This window comes from Euprymna scolopes, chromosome 9 (assembly GCF_053919585.1).
Source record: "Euprymna scolopes isolate OS-2025 chromosome 9, ASM5391958v1, whole genome shotgun sequence".
Lineage (NCBI taxonomy): Eukaryota > Metazoa > Mollusca > Cephalopoda > Sepiida > Sepiolidae > Euprymna > Euprymna scolopes.
The window spans coordinates 169221729-169243239 of NC_136490.1; the positions used below are offsets into that span (position 1 = coordinate 169221729).

Below are 21511 nucleotides of genomic sequence, written 5' to 3' on the forward strand. Positions count from 1 at the left end.
TCTGGTCCTACAGCTGAGTTATGAGATTTTTCTATGGCGGTTTCTAGTTTATTGAGTGAGAAGATTTCATTGTAAGTCTTGGTTTTTGGAGTTAAAGTTTATTTTGTACTTTTTTTCATGTTTCTTAAGTATTTGGAATTGTCTATTGTAATGTTTTGATGATGAATTTTTGGCAACGTTTTAGCTAGTGTGTTAGCAATATCTTTTTTATCAGTTATTTTCTGTTTATTTGTGAGAAGGTGTTTGGTTGGATTCAGATTATATTTTCCAGTTATTTTCCTAATCATTTCTCAGACAGTTTTGAGTTTAGTGAGGATGTTGATTTTGTTGACAAATTGTTGCCAGCAGGATCTTTTGCATTCTTTGTTTTTCGAGTTTTAGCTCTTTGGTGTTTGTATTCCATTGTTCGTTGTGGGTTGTTTTTTAAATTTTCTTAAGGCTGCCTCTCTGTCTAATGGCAGTTTTACATTTTAGATTGAACCAGGGTTTGTTTTTTTTTTCAGGAGGAGAATTTTTGGGTATGCATTTTTTGGCTATTGTTATGAGTACTTCCATGAATTCTATTGTTTGGATTTGATGTTCTGTTAGTTTTAGTGAACAAAGTTCTTTAAATTCGGCCCAGTTGGCTTTGTTTGTGTTCCACTTGGGTATGTGGTTTTGAATGGAGTTACTGTAATTGATTATAATAGGGAAATGATCACTTCCATAGGGTTCTTCGTAAGTGCTCCATGTATAATCCAAGAAGCTTGATGGATCACGCATGGTAAGATCAATGGCACGAGTTGATCCGTTAGTTGGATTTCAGTATGTGGGATTTTTTTGATTGAGAAGGCACAAGTTATTTTTGTTAATTAATTGTTCAATTTTGTTTCCTTTTGAGTTTGTGACTTCACATCCCCATAACGTACTGTGGCAGTTAAAGTCTCCTAGAAGAATGAATGGTGAAGGTAGTTGGTTTATTAAATTTTCTAGTTCATTTTCATTTATTGGTTCATGAGGAGGGAGGTATATTGAGCAGATTGTGATTGTTTTGTGTAATCTAACTTGAGTTGTAATTGCTTGGAGATTTGTTTTGACAGAGAAATTGCTTTGAGGTATGTTATTCCTTACAAGAATTGAGGTGCCTCCATTAGCATGAAGGCCTGTGTTATGGAAATAGTTGCATTGTTCATAGTTTGGTGTTTTGTAGGAAGGTTTCTTGTAAGCAAACAATGGCTGGGTTGAAGAGTGAGATAAGTATAAGAAGTTCATTATAGTTAGATCTTATTCTACGACAATTCCATAGGATAATTTGTTGGATATGAGGATGTTTAGTTTTCCTCTATTTCCATCTCTTTAGAAGTAGAGGGTTTATCTTTTGTTGGAGTTTGTGTCTTTGATAAAGTGTTTTGCTGGGTTCTTTTTTTTTTTGATCTGGATGTCGATCTGGATCTTGCTTGAGATGTTGCTGTTTTGGCTTCTTGTTCATTTTTTTCCCACTTGATTACTTGTTTGGTTTCTTTTTTTTTCTAGGGTGTTTTCGGTTTCCATTTTTTCTAGAATTTGGAATCTTATTGTTTGGTTTTCTTCTTTTCTGAAACGTTCTTTATTTGCTGTTTTATCATTGCTTATGTTTTTATTAATTTCTGGTGGTTGTATTGTTGGTTTCTGTGATAATTTTTTTTAATGGTTCTGTTGTGGATGGAATATTATTTTCTTTGTTTGGATTTGTTATTTCTATTTTGTTTCCCAGATTTGAGTATTTTTCTTTTAGGCTATTTTGAAATTCTGGCCATTCTTTAATATTTAATGTAATCAGTTTGTTTATCAGTTCCTTATATGATCATGTATTTCATTATGTTGGTATGGTTTAGTTGTCTTTTTTGTTGTTTCAGCATATGTGTTGTCTTTCATGTACGTCTCAACTATTTTTCTGGCTTCTGGAAAGGTTGTGTTTTTTTTGTACTTTACTTCTATAATTTCTTTCTTTTTTATATGTTTTTCATATTTTAAAGAAGGCCGGGTGATCTTCTTTGCAGTTAGTGCACTTCACCTCATTTATGCATTTTTCTTCGGTGTGGTCAGGCTCTTTGTTGCCGCATTTTCCACCTATTTTTATTCCTTTACAGGCTCCTTTTATGATGACCATATTTTTGGCAATGGAAACATCTTCATGGGGCTGGGATATATTGGTCTACTTTTACGTTTAAGTAGCCAATTTTTATTTCCTTAGTAATTGTTGGTTTGTTAAACGTTAATGTGTTGGTGGTTATTATTTTATTGTTTCTTTTTATGTTTATGTGGATGTGGTTGATTACTCCTTGTTTTTCTAATTCAGTTTTTATTTCTTCTTCAGTTGCTAGTGATAGTTCATAACTTTGAATTACTCCTTTCAAAGTGTTTAGTGTTTTATGGGGAAAGACTTTGCACTTGTACCCATGGAAGTTCTTCATTTTGAGTAAAGATTGAGCATCTCTAAGATTGGTTATCTGAACTAGTAGATTTCCATCTTTTGTTTTTTTTTTGATCATTTTTGGTTTACTTTTTGTGGATAATGTCTTTTCTATTAGGAAAGGTGATAAAGTTCCAATGTTTTTATTTTCGATTAATTCAATAACCAAGAATCGTGGGAAGTTTCTTTTGTCTATAGTTGGAACGGTTTTTCTAGTTTTGAATTTTTGTTCTTCATCTGAGCTTGAGAGGTCAGTCAGAGGAATGGTTTCTTTTAAGGATTTTGATGAGGGATGCATTTGTTTTCATCAGCCATGGATTTTGGGATTTATTTTTCATCAACCACGCTCCCTACCCACCTCGGAGTCCAAAATTGGGGCATAGTAAGGGGGAAACCCATTCGCCTTGACCATGTCGGGGCTACGTGGGGGATATACTCTTTTGGTAAAGAGTTCTCAAGCACTATATTTTCTGTTCAATATGTCCTCAAAAATACATTTGCTCAGATGGAGTGTTGAGTTCTGGTCTTTCCAATTGATTGACCTTTGCCACCGCCTTCTAGCACTTACTTGGTTTGCCTATTTTTTGTAGTGTAGGAAGAAAAAAAAAAAAAAAAAAGATGGGAGTACTTTTAAGTTTTGTTCTTTGTTGTGGTAGTTGGGTGTAAGTGCTAGGGCTTGGCATGACTGGCCGATTGGTCGGATCGGGACTCTCCAACCGCCCGTCTAGTCGAAGTAATGTGTTGCAGTGCCTAGACTTTTACGCACTCAGGTCTAGGTTAGCTCAATCACCAGGATCACGTCATAAGGCATTACAGATAGCAACCCACGGCTAACTGGTTGCCCCATTGAGGAATTTTTACCTCTGCAGGGGGGGGGGCAGTCGGCTTATTCTAGTGCCCTACAAACAGGGCAAAAAAAGGGGGGGGCGATGGGGTTGGTAAGTAGGGAAGGAAAAGGAAAGGAAAGGAGAGGGGAAGGGGGTTGTTTTTGTAGAACATAATTAAGTTTTACAAAAAAGAATAGAAAACAAAAACAGAAAATCGATGTAGGTGCATTTCGTCTCAGGAGATGCCAGATGGAGATCAGAGTGTTGATTCTCAGCAGGTTTGTTATTCTTTTTAGACTTGTGATAACAGCAATAAGTTTAATTGACATAGAAGCAGATGATAGGCATGTTGGTCATGGTTTAGAAGATTGGCAAATAGATCTCTAACGAATGAGGTGCTCATTGAGATTAGAGATTGGCTTGCTATTGTGGTTCATTTAAGATGAGTCGGTCTTTATTTCATCTGCCACTTTCCTCCAGCGCAGACAGAATTTTTTTTTTTTTTAATTACATTTTCACCCCAAACAAGGCACAGTGCCACTTTGATGTAGGGGGATACCATCAGGGACACAAGTTGCAGAGATACTATGAAGGGAGTTGACCAGCAAGATATCTGTTCACATTACACTTGAATTTCTGTATGTTAGTACAGTTGGGGAAGCAGGAACTCGGAAGGGAGTTCCAAAGTCTAGCAGTTTTGGAGAAGAAACTATTAGAGTAGAAGGGTATCTTACATCTAGGGATCTCTACTGTGTAGGAGTGGGACTTTGCTGCTTGTCAGGTTTGTCGAGAGTTAGTACGTTGAAGGGTATCCACTATTAAAATACTTGTAAAATAGGGAGGGATGCAACATTTCATTAATGAGACAGAGGTTGAAGCTTAGATGACCTATCAGGTTGGCAACTCTTTTGAACCCTGTTCAGAAGTGAGACTAGTAGCAGATGCACCAACTCAAATGTGACAATACTCCATACATGGGCAAATAGTGGCTTTATAGAGATACAGGATAGAGGTTTAAGGCGCAAGTAACTTTCTAGTATGGTAGAGAGCCCACCTTCCTCGCAGCAGCTGCGACAATGCTCTCGATGTATCTGTTCCAATGTTAAGTTGAGGAGTTTCAACCAAGTACTTTCAGGTAATGTATTATTTTATTATATATTACATATATATTTTATTGTTTGGCATGCTTTAGCTACACATATTTTTAAAGATTTTTAAATTCTGAGTAGTTGTTTGGTTCTTGAATTTTCTTAATGCAGCACATAACCTGATATCCTTTTTGCAATCATTATTAAACCGGGGTCGATTGGTCGATGATTTTGCTTTAGGTATGCATTCCTTAACTTTTCAGATAATGGTATCTGTAAAGTGAGCGATTGGATCTTTGTTTTCCATTTTGTTTGCATAATAATTTAAATTTATTCCAGTTAGCTTTTTTAAGGTTCCAGTGAGTAATTTTGGAGGTTCTTTCAGGACCAAAGTGTTTTCGTGCACTATCCAGTTGTAATTAAGAAAAGATACTAGGATCACTTATAGAGAGGTCAATTGCTGAGTATGAATTTGTAGCAGAGTGAATAAAGGTTGATTTTTTTTTTTTATTATATACCCAGAGGTTGTTAATATTTTCTATAATGATTTGTTTTCTGTGTCTGAGCACCCCCAACTAGCATTATGACTGTTAAAGTCGCCTAATAATAAGGAACGAGGAAGTCGGTTTATAAGTTTTTTTTTCTTTTTCATCTATATGGTCGTTTGGAGGTAGATAGATGGAGTAGATTGTGACTGTTCTATGTAGAGTGGTGGTGATCACAATTGTACTAAGTTAGTTTGTAAATTTCTTTGGCTTTGTGCTGGTTTTGTTAAGGAGAATGGATGTTCCTCCAGAAGCTCTATTTGGGTTATTTGTTGTGTGAGTGTATTCAGTGAAGCTATGGAGGTTGATATTTTCAGATGCTTTTTAAAAAGGTCACTTGTAGGCATATTATTGTGAGGCAGAGATTAAATACTAGTAGAATTAATTTATTCTGATTGGCTTTTACACCTCTGCAATTCCATTGGATTATTTTGCTGGCCATAGCTTAATTTTATGTATTTGATTTGGTCTTTTTCAGAATAGGGGTAGTTGTTTTCTATTTGATTATGGAGGGTTGGAGGTTCTGTTGTCTATTTCCATTGTTTCCAAGGTTTGAAATTTATTCTGGTCCTAAGTTCTTGTTTTTGACATGGAGTGGGACCTGTCCGTTTTAGATTTTTCATTTATTTTCTGTTTGATTCATGAGATTTGATTTTTTCCCCTTTTCGGGGCATACTAGGCATTTGTTCATTTGGTTTTGGGATGTTAGTTTCTGTGTTTTTCATTTGAAAATTGTTTGCTTTTTTGATGTCTGGCGTACAATCTGGCTCTGTCGTGGAGGCTGATTCAATCTTTCTGGCTTCAGTAAAGCTTATGTTTTTTGTATATTTTAATTCATTCTTTTTTTCTTTGATCCAGTTTTGGCAGACAGGTATGCTGGATGGTTCTCGCCACAGTTTGGGCATTTTATGTTTCCTGGTGTTCATTACCGATACATTTGTTTTCCTGGTGCAGTAATTTTTGTAGTGGCCAAATTTTTGGCAGTTTAGGCAGCAAAGTGATCCAGGAATATATGTATCTACTTTAATGTTAATATATCCAATTTTGATTTCAGTTAGTGGTGTGGGAGTGTTGGTTGGTTGTTTTGTTTTACAGCATATCAACTCTTTTCAGGTTATTTAATGCCGAATCTGGTGAAGAACGATTTTTTAATATAGTATATTTGTTTTTTAAGTCGTATTCTATTTAACCCATAGTTGGGACCCTAACAGGTGCTACCACTCCGGATCAGAGTGGACCTGGGAGCAATGGCAATTAAAGGGTGGCTCCACACTCCCTAAAGCCTGCAAGCTGGGGCCTCACCATCGGATATAGTTTAAGGTCATATCCAGGACCGGGAGTATTGGAGATTAATATGTATGTGTTCGTGTTTGTTTCTTTTTATTGTAATTCTTTTGGTGTCTATAATTTTTGGTTTTTAAGGTTGGTTTTTATTTCTTCTAGAGAGCAGTTTAATTCTGGATATCTGGTGGCTCCTTTTGAGGTGTTCAGGGTTTTGTGAGGATAGGTTTTGATTTTTATATCATGGAATTTTGTCCATGTTAACATTTTTTGGCACTATTTTTAGGAGATACTTGTAAAAGTAAGGTTCCATTTTTTAATCTTTTATGTGCTTTGTGTTTACATTCTTTGCTTATCATTTTTTTCAATTAGGAATGGAGACATTTTGGTTATTTGTGTATTGTCTTGCGATTCTAAGATTATATATTCAGGAAAGATTGTATTTTCATCTTCATCACTTTCTGTTTGAATCTGGATGGGATCTTGATTTTTTTTTTTTTTGGATGCCATATGAAATATTTTCTCTCATCATCCATGCTCCTCAGAACCCTATATTGAGAGATGATTAGGGGAAAACCGATTCGCCGAAGCATCTCAGGAGGGATACAAGGATAATATACTCAAACAGTGAGTGTAGTTGCCTGTGACAATTTCCTTATTCCCTTGACCCCCAACAATAATAAAGGAATTGTCGGAAGCATCTGATTGACCCTTGCCATCGCTCCCTCATATCAGTAGTTGTTTTTGGTTGGTTTGTTTGTTTAACCAGCATGTCCACCTTCATTGGGTCATTTAATGCTGACGATCGTTTTGGTTCATTTTTTTCATAGTGTTTGTTAAGTACCCTTTTTCCTCCCCCCTTTTTTTATTGGGGACAAGGTTATCTGTTTTAGTTGAAAGTTTTTTGTAAGGCCTTATGTTATTTTTTGGTATAGTTGGATCTCTCTCAGAAATGAGAGAATGTTGTCTGTGCGGGTGTTTTAAAAAATGTCTTTTATATTCTTGGATTTTAGGTGGTGATTCCTCCCGGTAGAGTAGGCTCCACATTCCACAAAGATATGTTTTATTGTGTCATGGCATGTTAGGCATTGTGATGGTTGCTCTTGCCTAAGTATGTAGGAATGAGTAAGGTTTGTGTGGCCAATGTGTGTTCTGGCTATAACCATTTGTTCTTTTCTTGATTTTTGTGGGGATGGTCGCCATTCTCCTAAGGTGGGTTTAATCTGGAGGAGCTTGCTATTTGTGTTATTATTCCAGCGCTGTTGCCATTTTGCATAGAACAGGTTATTGATTTTGTCTTAAGTCTGTAAGGAATATTGATGGGTTCAGGGTTTAGGTTTAAAGCTGATTTGGCTGCTAAGTCTGCTCTTTCATTACCTTTCACTCCGATATGGCTTGGAATCCAGCACATTATTACCTCTTTGTGGGTAGTCATTGAGTTTAATCTGTTCAATAGTTTGGTGATTAGTGGGTTCTTGAGCTTTATATTGTTTGATGATGATAGAATAGAGAGCGAATCTGAGAAAATTATAAACTTCTTATGTTCGTTTTTTTGTTAGCATGTTGAAAGTGAGGTCGATAGCACAAACTTCTGTGGTGAAAATGGAGTTTTCAGTTGGTAATGCCTTCTGGTGAGTTGTGGCATTCAGAACAGCTGCACATGCTGTCCTGTTGTGGTCCTTAGAGCCATCTTTGTAGATGTGCAGATAATCGGGGTAATCTAAAAGTATGTCAGGGAATTTTTCCTGGTAGGTATTAGGAGGGTGGGGTTTTGCTTTGGGGAGTTTACTTAGTTCAAAGATCATTTTGGATTTTTTGAGTATCCAAGGTGGAATTTCAAACAGAGTATGATCATGGATATTTTGGGTTGTTATCTCTGTAATATCATTTTCATTTGTAGGCTGAAGGGTTTTATAGCTTTTTCTTTTGCTTCGAATAGATCGCTGTATCTTGGATGGAATGTGTCATCGATGCAGGGTTGTTTGGACATGATTTTAGTTTAGTATAGTATTGGGTAGCTAATTTATGACTCCCTATATCTGCTGGTATCTCATTGTAGACTTTCCACTGGAGACGTCCTGAAGGCTCCCAGTACCAGTCTCAGCCCTCTGTGGTAGATCAGGTCTAGTGTCTTTAATTAAGTCTTTCTAACCGACCGATAAATGAAACATCCATAGTCAAGTTTTGACCTGATCAATGACCTGTATAATTTCAGAAGGGTTTTTTGATCTGCACCCCATTCTGTGTGGAATTTTGTTATCTTGTTTATTTTAATGCTAAACAAGGTTACAGATAATATACTCCCTTTTGGGACTCCCTCTTCTTGGATGTTGGTGTCTGAATAGGTTGATCCAATGGGGACTTTAAATTTGCAATCTGATAAGAAACACTTTATAAATTGTGGTAGTCTGCCTTTTAGATTGAGGTTGTTAAGATCTCTCATTATTCCAAATTTCCAAGTAGAGTCATATACTTTCTCCAAGTCAAAGAAGATTGCCGAGAGGTGTTTGTTCCTTATAAATGCTTCTCTTACAGCTGTTTCTAGACGAATCAGGTGATCGATTGTACTTTTGTTATGGAAGCCACACTGTAGGTTAGAGATAATATTGTTGGATTCTAATTATCAGACTAGTCTGTGATTAACTATTCTCTCCATTATTTTACACAAACAACTGGTTAGTGAAATTGGTCTATAGTTTTGCGAATTTGAGTTTTCTTTTCCTGGTTTGGGGATTGCTATTATTGTGGTTAATCTCCATATATCTAGGAATTCGCCTTCTATCCATATTTTGTTAAAGATTTTTAATAGGAGTTTTAGTGTTTCAGTAAGTAGTTGTCTCAGGAACTCGTAATGAATTTCATCTGGTCCTACTGCAGTGTTATGGGATCTTTTGATGGCATCTAGTTCAGTTAGTGAAAGGAGTTTATTATAGTTTAAAGTTTTTTGATTTGAAGTTGAGTTTATATTTCTCTGTATTTTGTTTGTTGTAAATTTTGTACTGCAGTTTTGATTAGAATTTTGTGAAAAAGTTTCAGCTAGTAAGTCTACTATATTTTTTTCATCAGCTGTGCTAGAGTTATTTATGACGAGTTGTTTGATTGGTATGGATTGTTGTTTACCTGCAATTTTTCAGGTCATTTCTCATTACTTTTGATTCAGTGGAGGAATTCAGTTTGTTGACGTAATTTTGCCAGCATTCTTTTTTTCTGTTCTTATAACTCTACGGGCTTTAGCTCGGTTTTGCTTGTATTCTATAAGATTTGGAGTAGTAGCTTGTTTCTGAAATTTTTTTAGGGCAGCTTTCCGTAACTTCATAGCTTGTTGACAGTGTTGAACCAAGATCTGTTGTGTTTATTGGTTGTTGAGGTTTTTGGGATGCACTCATTTGCTATTTCTATTAGTGTTTTGGTAAAAGATTCTACTGTGCCATGGATAGTTTTGATGTGGTTCAATCTAGTTTTGCATTTTTTCTTGAATATTTGCCAGTTGGCCTTGTTTAGGTTCCATTGTGGATGTTTTTTGACTACGGAGTTCGGGGGGTTTTAGAATTGGGAAGTAGTCGCTGCCATAGGTATCATCATGCACATTCCAACTGAAATCCAAATATATTTTGGGGTTACGCATATTTATATCAATGGCGGAGTAATTTCGATTAGCTGGACTGATGTATGTGGGTGAACTGTTAAGTAAGCATATATTGTTTTCATTAATGATTTCTATTATTCTGCCTTTTTTGTTAATGTCCTTACACCCCGATAGTATATTGTGACTATTAAAGTCACCTAACAGGATGAAGGGTTTGGGCAGTTGATCAATTAGTTTTTTCAATTCGTCTGTGTCTATATCTTTGTTTGGTGGGATATATGTAGAGCATACTGTTATAGTTTTGTGCAGAGTGGCCTTGATGACAATTGCTTGGATATCTGTAGTGATATTTACTTTACTGTGGGGTGTGTCGTTTCAGATAAGAATCGACATACCCCCTGAGGCTCTGCCTCCGGAATTATGGGTGTAGTTGAAGGTTTGAAAGTTCTTGATGTTGATGCTGTCTTGTTTCAGAAAGGTTTCCTGAAGGCAGATTATTGTAGGTTGTTTCTGTGTTAATATTAGTAGTTCATTCATATTTCCTTTCAAACCACGACAGTTCCATTGTATTATTTTTTCCCCATGGTTGGTGGTTGATTTTAAGTTTTGTGTTATTATTCTTCTGTGTGTTTTGTTGTTTCTGTCAGCTTTCCTGCTTTTGGGAAGGTTTTGTAGATACTTGCGGAAATTTGTCCACTTCCATTTTTTGTATTTTAGTTTTTTGGTTTGATACCTCATTTGGTGATATTTCTGTTTTGGATTTAGATTGGGAATGTTGTCGAGGTTTTTCGGTCTCCAGACTTTTTGGTTTATTTTTGGGGGGACTTTTTGATTTTTTTTTGTCTTTAGTGCCTTTCTTTGCTTTTGATTAGAATTAGTTTGAATTTGTTTTCGTCCTCAATCAGCACCATTTCTGTTTTTTGTTTATTATGTTGATTTTCTTTAGGTTTTGTTTTGGTAGGTGAGAAGTTTGTGGGTTTAGTAATAATATCAGATTGGAGTTTCAGCCTCTTCTCTCTGAGAATGGGGATTCTCCTTCAGGTCCTTTTTAGTTAGTTTAATCAGGTTTTCCTTTAATGTCTCCATTAGTAACTTTAATTCTTTCATCAATTCAATCAGTTTGTTTTGTACCATCTCTTGTTTTGAGATTGGGCTATTTGTAGTTTTTGCTATACTTGCATATATTGGGGAATCTAGTGTGCCTTCAACTATTTTTCTTGCCTCTGGATATGGTAGATTTCTGGTATGTTTGATTTTTGCTACTAGTTTTTCCTTCTTCCAAACTTTGCATTCCTTTCAATCAGCTGCATGGTTTTGTTTGCAGTTTGCACATTTTGATGGTAATTCGCAGTTTATGTGATCCAAATTCCACCACAGTTTTTGCATGTTGGTGGTCTGGTGCATCTATCTTTGTGGTGGCCAAATTTATGGCAATTGCGACATCGTAATGGGTTTGGAATATAGATTTCTACCTTTTCTATTATATAGCCAATTTTTATTTCTGTGGGAGGTTTGGGGGTATTGAAGTTTAAGATGTAGCTGTTCGTTGGAATCATTTGGTTATTTTTTTTAATGTTTATTCTTCTGACTTCTGTGACTCCTTGCTCCTTTAAGTTATTTTTAATTTCTTCTGGTGAGCAAAGTGCAAGTTCACACCCTTTAAAGAGTTCAAGGTGATGTGGGGGTAGGCTTTATTTTGTGGATGTGGTTTTGATTTAGGAATGTATTTGAGAGTTTATTTGGTACTTCTATACGGAGGGTGTTGTTACTTAGTTTTTTAATTTGCGTAGTTTCGGTTATAGATCTTTTTCAATAATGAATGGGGACAGTTTGGTGATTGGAGTGCTGCTCTCCATAGATTCTAAAACAATGAATCTTGGGAATATTCTATGATTATCTAATCTATATCCGAGTTTGATTCATCTTCGCTTTCTGGATGGAGTTGATTTTTTGGAATCCGGAATTATATTTTTTTCCTTCATCAACCTTGCTCCCCACCCTCTTTGGAGCCCTAAATTGGGAGATGGCTGGAGGGGAAGCCTATTCGCCCAAACACCTCGGGGGTACAAGGATGATATACACAAACAGTGGGTGTATCTGCTTATGATGGTTTCTTTATTTACTTGGACCCATTGGACCCAGCAAGTTATAATAAAGGGGTGTTATCGGTAACATCAGGTTTCACTATTTGATTGACCCTTGCCATTGCCTTCTAGTATCAGCATGTTTTTTGTTTGCCTTTTTTTTTTTTTTAAAGGTGTTTGTGTGTGATGTATTTATATTTCTCCTTTTGTGAGGGTTTACTGTTATTAGGGCTTAGCATGACTAGCCGATTGATCGGGTCGAACCTTCCCGACCGCCCGTCTAGCCGAAGTAAGGGCCAAAGTGGAGTGTTATAGGCTCACGGCCACTTGGATCCAGGTCATGAGGTACTCGGTCACCAGGATCCCGTTCTAGAGCATTATGGGTCGCCACACACGGCCAACATTGAGGGACTTTTACTCTTTGCAAGGGGGGGGGCAGTCGGTGTATTCTGATGCTCCACTGACGGGGTTGGGAGGTAAGGAAGGAAAAAGGAAGAGAAGGGGGCTGTTTTTGTTTTTGCAGAACATAATTAAAAAGTGAATAGATAACAAAAGCAGAAAATCGATGTAGGTGCATTTCGTGTCAGTGTTACATGATAAAGGGCTGTCCCCTTTTCACGTAAGTAAAAAAAAAAAAATAGGGAATTAATTAAATGTAAATATGAAATAGGATAGTCAAGGATTCGAACTTGCAAAGCTAGATTTGGAATTGAAAATTTCAATCATAAGTTAAAATAAATACAGAATGTTATTGAAATAAAGAATGTAGAATCACAATTGTTTAGCTCACACAAAATAGTTAGATATGTTTATTGGAAAAGGAATGTAATAATGAAATTTGTTTCTGTGAAAATTAAAATAAGGAATTTAATCGTCAATTGAAATTGTAAACATTTTGTAAAGAGGTTATTTGAAAAATAGGCTACTGAACTCAAGTCAAGTTTGGCAACGTGACGCATGTCATCCGTGTTTTATGAGCACATGTTTAATCATGCGATGACGTGACGAATTCAATATAGGTAGAGTTTTAGATGCAGTCTGAGAGAAGAGGAGTCGAGGAGAAAGAGCCGAGAGAGAGGTCAGAAACGTGGAAGCGAAAGGTCAGAGAAGAAAAAGCCATGTAAAGAAACTTTGAATTCAAGCGAAATCATGCCTTATCATGAAATAAAGGACGTCATCATCTTTGTGTATCTGCGTCTTTGTGTTGTGATTAAACAGAAAAGGTATTGTCCATTTATATTATAAGAACTTTGTGAAAATCATCACCTCAGAAATAGTTAAGAAATATATGTCATTGGTTATAGAAACACTCCCGTCATACAGAACAGTCAAAAGTATAAATGTCAAACCCTCGGTCTATCTATATATTAAATCTCCTCTCATTATGTATTACAAGCCGTCAGCTATCCTGTATTATATGTATCCTGTCATTATATATAAGAACTGTTATTTTATACAACATGAACATCCTAAGACAATATGAACACTCACAATGAATATATAATATCTAGCATCTCACAACATCCAACAACATGATCACACACATGAACACACTAAGAATCTTACAACATGAACAACAAATATATAAGTCATCTAAATAAGAACGTAATATACTCTGATTTGGTACCCTCAAAAATAATACCACCCATTACATAATATCAGGAAGTCAATAAATAGCCTGATCTGGTAGCACCAGAGTTGTTTTTGCGTTTTTTTTTTATATATATTTTTGTGTGATGTATTTGTACTTCTCTTTGTGAGGATATACTTTTATTTTCATGACTAGCCGATTGATTGGGTGGGGTCTCTCTAACCACCCATCTAGTCAAAGTAAGGATCAAAGTGGAGTGTTGCCAAGACATGGCCACTTGGATCCAGGTCGTGATCTTCTCAGACACCAAGATCCTGTTCTAGAGCATTACGGGTCACCACCTACAGCCAACCTCCTTGGATTAGCACCTTGTCGCGGTGACAAAATGTAAAAAAAAAAAAAAACAATCCAATGATTAACATAGAAATGTCCATTATTAAAAAAAAAAAAATCAAATAATTAAAATAGAAACATTCATAATAAAAACAATACAATTAAAATAGAAACGTTCACAATAAAAACAATACAATTAAAATAAACATTCATAATAAAAATACAATTAAAATAAACATTCATAATAAAAATACAATTAAAATAAACATTCATAAAAAATCAAATATAAATTTTCATTTAAAAAAACCCAATGATTAAAATAGAAACGTTCATTATTAAAAAAAAAATCTAATTAAAGAAATGTTCTTAAAGAAACAAAAATAGAAACATTCATTATTAAAAAAAGCGAAAAAAAAAAAACATTAAAATAGAAACGCTCATTACAAAACCAATCAAATGATTGAAATAGAAATATTCTCTAAAAACCAAATTACAATAGAAATATTCATTATAAAAACAAATTACAATAGAAATATTCATTATAAAAACCAAATTACAATAGAAATATTCATTATAAAAACCAAATTACAATAGAAATATTCATTATAAAAACAAATTACAATAGAAATATTCATTATAAAAACTAATTACAATAGAAATATTCATTATAAAAACTAATTACAATAGAAATATTCATTATAAAAACAAATTACAATAGAAATATTCATTATAAAAACAAATTACAATAGAAATATTCATTATAAAAACCAAATTACAATAGAAATATTCATTATAAAAACAAATTACAATAGAAATATTCATTATAAAAACTAATTACAATAGAAATATTCATTATAAAAACTAATTACAATAGAAATATTCATTATAAAAACTAATTACAATAGAAATATTCATTATTTAAAAACAATCACAATTTTAATAGAAATTTTCATTATAAAAAACAATCAAATTAAAATAGAAACTCATTAAAAACAATTAAAATATAAATGTTCACTATTAAAACAATGAAAAATTAAAAATAGAAACATTAAAACAATCACACCAACACTATGGCAGGCACGACAGGAAGACGAATGAACACATTTATAAAGAAATGGCAGAAACACTAGAGGAAGATCTTCAATCTGTGGTGGAATGGGGACAAAAGTGGTTGGTTGCGTTCAATGCTGCCAAGAGTAAACTAGTTTCATTCAATAATTACAAGAAACCCTCTCTACCACCTATAGCAATGGCCAATGACTCTTTATCTGAGAGTACATCTTTCAAACTCCTTGGCCTAACGTTCACAGGAAACATGAGTTGGAACAATTACATTGAAGGCGTTGCCAGGGCCGCTGCAAGAAAGGTGGGCTCTCTTTACCGTGCTAGAAAACTACTAACACCCGAAAGTATCCTGTACCTCTATAAGGCCACCATTCGCACATGTATGGAGTATTGCTGTCACATCTGGGCTGGTGCATCTGCTACTAATCTCTCGCTCCTTGACAAGGTTCAAAAGAGAATCGCAAACCTGATAGGCCCTGAACTGGCATCTAAGCTTCAGCCTCTGTCCCATCGACGAAATGTTGCCTCCCTCTGCCTTTTCTACAAGTATTTTAGTGGTGAATGCTCCGACGAACTGCAATCACTCGTGCCCCCACGACGTGAGCACCCTCGACAAACCCGACAGGCTGCTAAATTCCACCCCCACACTGTAGAGATCCCTAGATGCAAAAGATTTTTACTCCAATAGTTTCTTCCTCAGAACCGCTAGACTCTGGAATTCCATTCCAGGTCCCTGCTTCCAACAGTACTGACGTGCAGAAGTTCAAGTGTAACGTGAACCGACATCTTGCTGCCCAAATCCCTACATAGTACCCCAGTAGTTGTTGCCCCTGATAGTAGCCCCCTACACCAAAGTGGCAATTTGCCTTGTTTGGCGTGAAAATGTATTAAAAAAAAAAAAAAATCAAATAATTAATAGAAACGTTTATTATGAATAAAACGATTAAAGAAACTTTCATTAAAAACAGCATAAAATGATTAAAATAAAAATGTTCATTAAAAAAAAAAAAAAAAATTAAAGAAACGTTGATTATTAAAAAGCAATCATGATTAAAATAGAAACGTGATTAAAATAGAAACGTGATTAAAATAGAAACGTGATTAAATATAGAAATGTTCATTATGAAACAAAATAGAAATGTTTATTAAAACAACTGAAATAGAAATGTCCATTTTTGAAAAACCTCAAAAGATTTAAGGTTCATAATTTAAAAAACAAATGATTAAAATACAAAGGTTCATTTACAAAAAATCAAATTATAGAACTGTTCATTATTAAAAAACTATCAGATAATTAAAAAATATAAAATGATTAAAAAAAACTATGAAATAATTAAATTAGAAATGTTCATCATAAAGAAAATCAAATGATTAAATTAGGAATGTTCATTATTAGAAATAGCAATCAAATCATTAAAAAGGAAACATTCATTATTAAAAGAACAGTCAAATAATTAAAATGGAAATGATTAAAAAACGAATTAAAATAGAAATGTCTATTAAAAAAAAATCAAATGATTAAAATAGAACTGCTAATGATTAAAAAACAATGCAATGATTAAAATAGAAACATTAAAAAACAATCAAATTAAATGTTTTTTAATAAAAAGTATGTTCATTAAAAAATAAATGCTTAAAATAAAATCGTGCATTATAAAAAAAAAATCATTAAAATAGAAATGTTCATTAGAAAAAAATCACATGAATAAATAGAAACGTTCATTATTTAAAATAAGCAATCAGTTAAAATAGAAATGTTCATTACTAAAAACAAATAGAAACGTTGATTATGATAAAAAAGTGATTAAAGTAACGTTTACTATTAAAAAACTTCGAATGATTAAAATAGAAATGTTCATTATTAAAAAAATAAAATGAAAGAAACGTTCATTATTAAAAAGCGATCAAATGATTAAAATAGAAACATTAATTAAAAATAATCAAATCATTAAAATAAAAATATTCATTATAAAAACAAGAAATTACAAAAAACTAGAAATTTTTATCATAAAAAAAACAAATAGAAATGTCCATTATTAAAAAGATTAAGAAATATGTGATGATTGAAATAGAAACGTTCATTATTAAAAAGCAAACGTTCGTTATCAAAATACAAATAATTAAAGAAACGTTCATTACTTTAAAAAATGATTAAAATAAAAATCATGCATTAAATACAAAATTAGAAATGTTTATTAAAAAAGCAATCAAATAAAGTAGAAACGTTAACAAAAACAATTAAGTACAAATGTCCATTACAAAAACAAACAAAATAACATTCATGATTAAAATAAAACCAATGATCAAAATAGAAACGCTCATTATTACAAACCCAATCAAATGATAAAATAGATATGTTCATTAAAAGTCAAAGTAATAGAGACGTTCATTTTTAAAGAAAAATAAAATGGAAATGTTCATTAAAGAAAATAGAAATCTTCATTATTAAAAAACAAATAGAAATCTTCATTATTAAAAAACAAATAGAAATCTTCATTATTAAAAAACAAATAGAAATCTTCATTATTAAAAAACAAATAGAAATCTTCATTATTAAAAAACAAATAGAAATCTTCATTATTAAAAAAACAATCAAATAGCAATGAAATAGAAATCTTTACTATTAAAAACAAATAGAAATTTTCATTATTTAAAAACAAATAGAAATGTTAATTTTTACAAAAACAATCAAATTAAAATAGAAACACATTAAAAAACAATTAAAATATAAATGTTCAATATGAAATCAAATGAAATATTAAAAATATAAACATTTATTAAATATTTATAACATTTAAATATAAACATTTATTATAAACATTTATTAAAAACAATTCAATGATTAATAAAAACGTTTATGAAAAAAAAATTAAAGATTTATTATAAAAAAAATAAAATGATACAGATATGTGTTGATTATTTAAAAAAAACATTAAAAAAAATTAAATAGAAATGTTCAATTAAAAAATTCATTGTTAAAAAATAATGAAAATAATCAAATAGAAATCAAATAGAAATCTTCATTATTACGAAAGCAAATAGAAATTTTTATTATTACAAAAACAATCACATAATTTTAATAGAAATTTTCATTATAAAAAAAACAATCTAATTAAAATAGAAACACTTATTAAAAAAACAATTAAAATATAAATGTTCAATATTAAAACAATCAAATATTAAAAATAGAAACATTTATTAAAAACCAATCCAATGATTAATAGAAGCATTTATTATGAATAAAACAAAGAAACGTTCATTATTAAAAAAGCATAAAATGATTAAAATAAAAATGTCCTTTATTAAAAAGCAATCATATGATGAAAATAGAAACGTGATTAAACCAATAAAATAATTAATATGTAAATGTTCAATATAAAAACAAAATAGAAATGTTCAATATAAAAACAAAATAGAAATGTTCAATATAAAAACAAAATAGAAATGTTCAATATAAAAACAAAATAGAAATGTTCAATATAAAAACAAAATAGAAATGTTCAATGTAAAAACAAAATAGAAATGTTCAATATAAAAACAAAATAGAAATGTTCAATATAAAAACAAAATAGAAATGTTCAATATAAAAACAAAATAGAAATGTTCAATATAAAAACAAAATAGAAATGTTCAATATAAAAACAAAATAAAAATGTTCAATATAAAAACAAAATAGAAATGTTCAATATAAAAACAAAATAGAAATGTTCAATGTAAAAACAAAATAGAAATGTTCAATATAAAAACAAAATAAAAATGTTCAATATAAAAACAAAATAAAAATGTTCATTAACAAACCAAATAGAAATGTCCATATTTGGAAAACACCTTGAAAGATTCAAAGGTTCATAATTAAAAAAAAAACGAATGATTAAAATATATACGTTCATTTAAAAAAATCAAATTATAGAAATTTCCATTATTAAAAACAATCAGATAATTAAAAATATCAAATGATTAATTATTAAGAACTATGAAATTAAAATAGAAATGTTTATCATAAAGAAAATCAAATGATTAAATTAGAAATATTCGTTATTAAAAATAGCAATCTAATGATCAAAATGGAAACATTCATTATTAAAAAAAAACAATTGAAATGGAAATGTTCATTATCAAAAAACAAATAAAAATAGAAATGTCGATTAAAAACAAATGATAAAAACATTCATTATTAAAAAGCAATCAGATGATTAAATAGAAACGTTAATTTAAAAATCAAATTAAAATAGAAATATTCATTATAAAAACAATTAAAATATAAATGTTCATTAAAACCCAAATTAAAATAGAAATGTCCATTAAAAATGATTAAAATAGGAATGTTCATTGTTAAAAAAAATGCAATGATTAAAATAGAAACGTTCATTACTAAAAAGACGAGTGAATAAATGTTCATTATTAAAAAAACGTTCATTATATAAAAAATGTTTAAAATAAAAACGTGCATTAAATACAAATAGAAATGTTTATTATTAAAAAGCAATCAAGTAAAGAAAAAATGTGTATTACAAAATCAAATAAAATAACATTCCCTATTAAAATAAAACAAATGATCAAAATAGAAACGCTTATTACAAATGATAAAAATAGATATGTTCATTAAAAGTCAATAAAATATAAACGTTCATTTTTAAAGAAAAATTAAATAGAAATGTTCGTTATTAAAAAAAAACAATGAAATAGAAATGTTCGTTATTAAAAAAAACAATGATATAGAAATGTTCGTTATTAAAAAAAACAATGATATAGAAATGTTCGTTATTAAAAAAAACAATGATATAGAAATGTTCGTTATTAAAAAAAACAATGATATAGAAATGTTCGTTATTAAAAAAAACAATGATATAGAAATGTTCGTTATTAAAAAAAACAATGATATAGAAATGTTCGTTATTAAAAAAAACAATGATATAGAAATCTCCGATAAAAAACAATGATACAGAAATCTCCGATAAAAAACAATGATACAGAAATCTCCGATAAAACAATGATACAGAAATCTCTGATAAAAAACAATGATACAGAAATCTCCGATAAAAAACAATGATACAGAAATCTCCGATAAAAAACAATGATACAGAAATCTCCGATAAAAAACAATGATATAGAAATCTCCGATAAAAAACAATGATATAGAAAATCTCCGATAAAAAACAATGATATAGAAAATCTCCGATAAAAAACAATGACATAGAAATCTGATAAAAAACAATGACAGAAATCTCCGATAAAAACAAAGACATAGAAATCTCCGATAAAAAACAATGACATAGAAATCTCCGATAAAAAACAATGACATAGAAATCTCCGATAAAAAACAATGATATAGAAATCTCCGATAAAAAACAATGAAATCGAAATCTCCGATAAAAAAAACAATGAAATAGAAATCTCCGATAAAAAAAACAATGAAATAGAAATCTCCGATAAAAAAAACAATGAAATAGAAACGTTCATTATTAAAAAACAAATAGAAATTTTTATTAAAAAAATAGAAATTTTCATTATTAAAAAACATAGAAATGTTTTTAAAAAACAATCACAATTTTAATAGAAATTGTCATAAAAACAATTAAAATAGAAACTCAAAAAACAAAATATAAATGTTCAATATTAAAACAATGAAATATTAATAGAAACATTAAAACAATCCAATGATTAATAGCAATCATGATTAAAATAGAAACAATTATACTAAGAAAATGATTAATATAGAAATGGTCATTATAAAAACAAAACAATTAAAATAGAAATGTTTATCATGAAAAAAAAAAAACAATCATAAAATAGAAATGTCCATTTTTGAAAAACACATTAAGCGATTTAAGGTTCATAATTTAAAACACAAATGATTAAAATACAAGCGTCCATTTAAAAAATCAAATTAAAGAAATGTTCATTGTTAAAAAACAATTAATCATTTAATATTTTTTATTTAAAAAATGACAAAATAGAAATGTTCATCATAAAGAAAATCAAATGATTAAATTAGAAATGTTCATTATTAAAAATAGCAATGAAATCATTAAAATAGAAACATTCATTATTAAAAAATACAATCCAATAATTAAAATGGAAATGTTTATTTAAAAAACAATTAAATTAAAATAGAAATGTCTATTAAAAACAAATGATAAAAATAGAAATGTTCATTATTAAAAAACAATCAAATGATTTAAGCAATACAATGATTAAAATAGAAACATTTAAAAAAATCAAATTAAATAAACGTTAATTATTTGATTTTAACAAAAAGTATGTTCATTATTAAAAAAACAAATGAAGAAAAGAAAAACGTTCATTAGAAAAACATTAAATAGAAACGTTAATTAAAAAATAAGCAATTATTTAAAATAGAAATGGTCATTAAAAAATAGAAACGTTAATTATAAACAAAAATGATTTAAGAAACATTCACTATTAAAAAAACATCAAATGATTAAAATGTTCATTAAAAAAAGTCAAATAAAAGAAATGTTCATTTGATTAGAATAGAAACGCTAATTATTAAAAAAAATCAAATGATTAAAATAGAAATATTCATTATATAAAAACAAAATTAAAATAGAATTTTTTATCATTAAAAACAAATAGAAATGTTCATTATTAAAAATCAATGCAATGACTGAAATAGAAACGTCCATCATTAATAAAGCAATCACATAATTAAGAAACGT

The 21511-nt window shown here is 30.6% G+C and overlaps 1 long non-coding RNA gene across 1 annotated transcript in view; it reads right to left on the reverse strand.

Annotated features, from left to right (window-relative positions):
* Positions 1-1963: 1963 nt before the first annotated feature.
* The window catches only part of LOC145284979 (uncharacterized), a 44832-nt gene continuing 25284 nt past the window's right edge, over positions 1964-21511 (reverse strand). The window contains exon 2 of the long non-coding RNA XR_013868916.1: positions 1964-13801. This is a non-coding gene — a long non-coding RNA (uncharacterized LOC145284979). The remainder of the gene's footprint in view (positions 13802-21511) is intronic.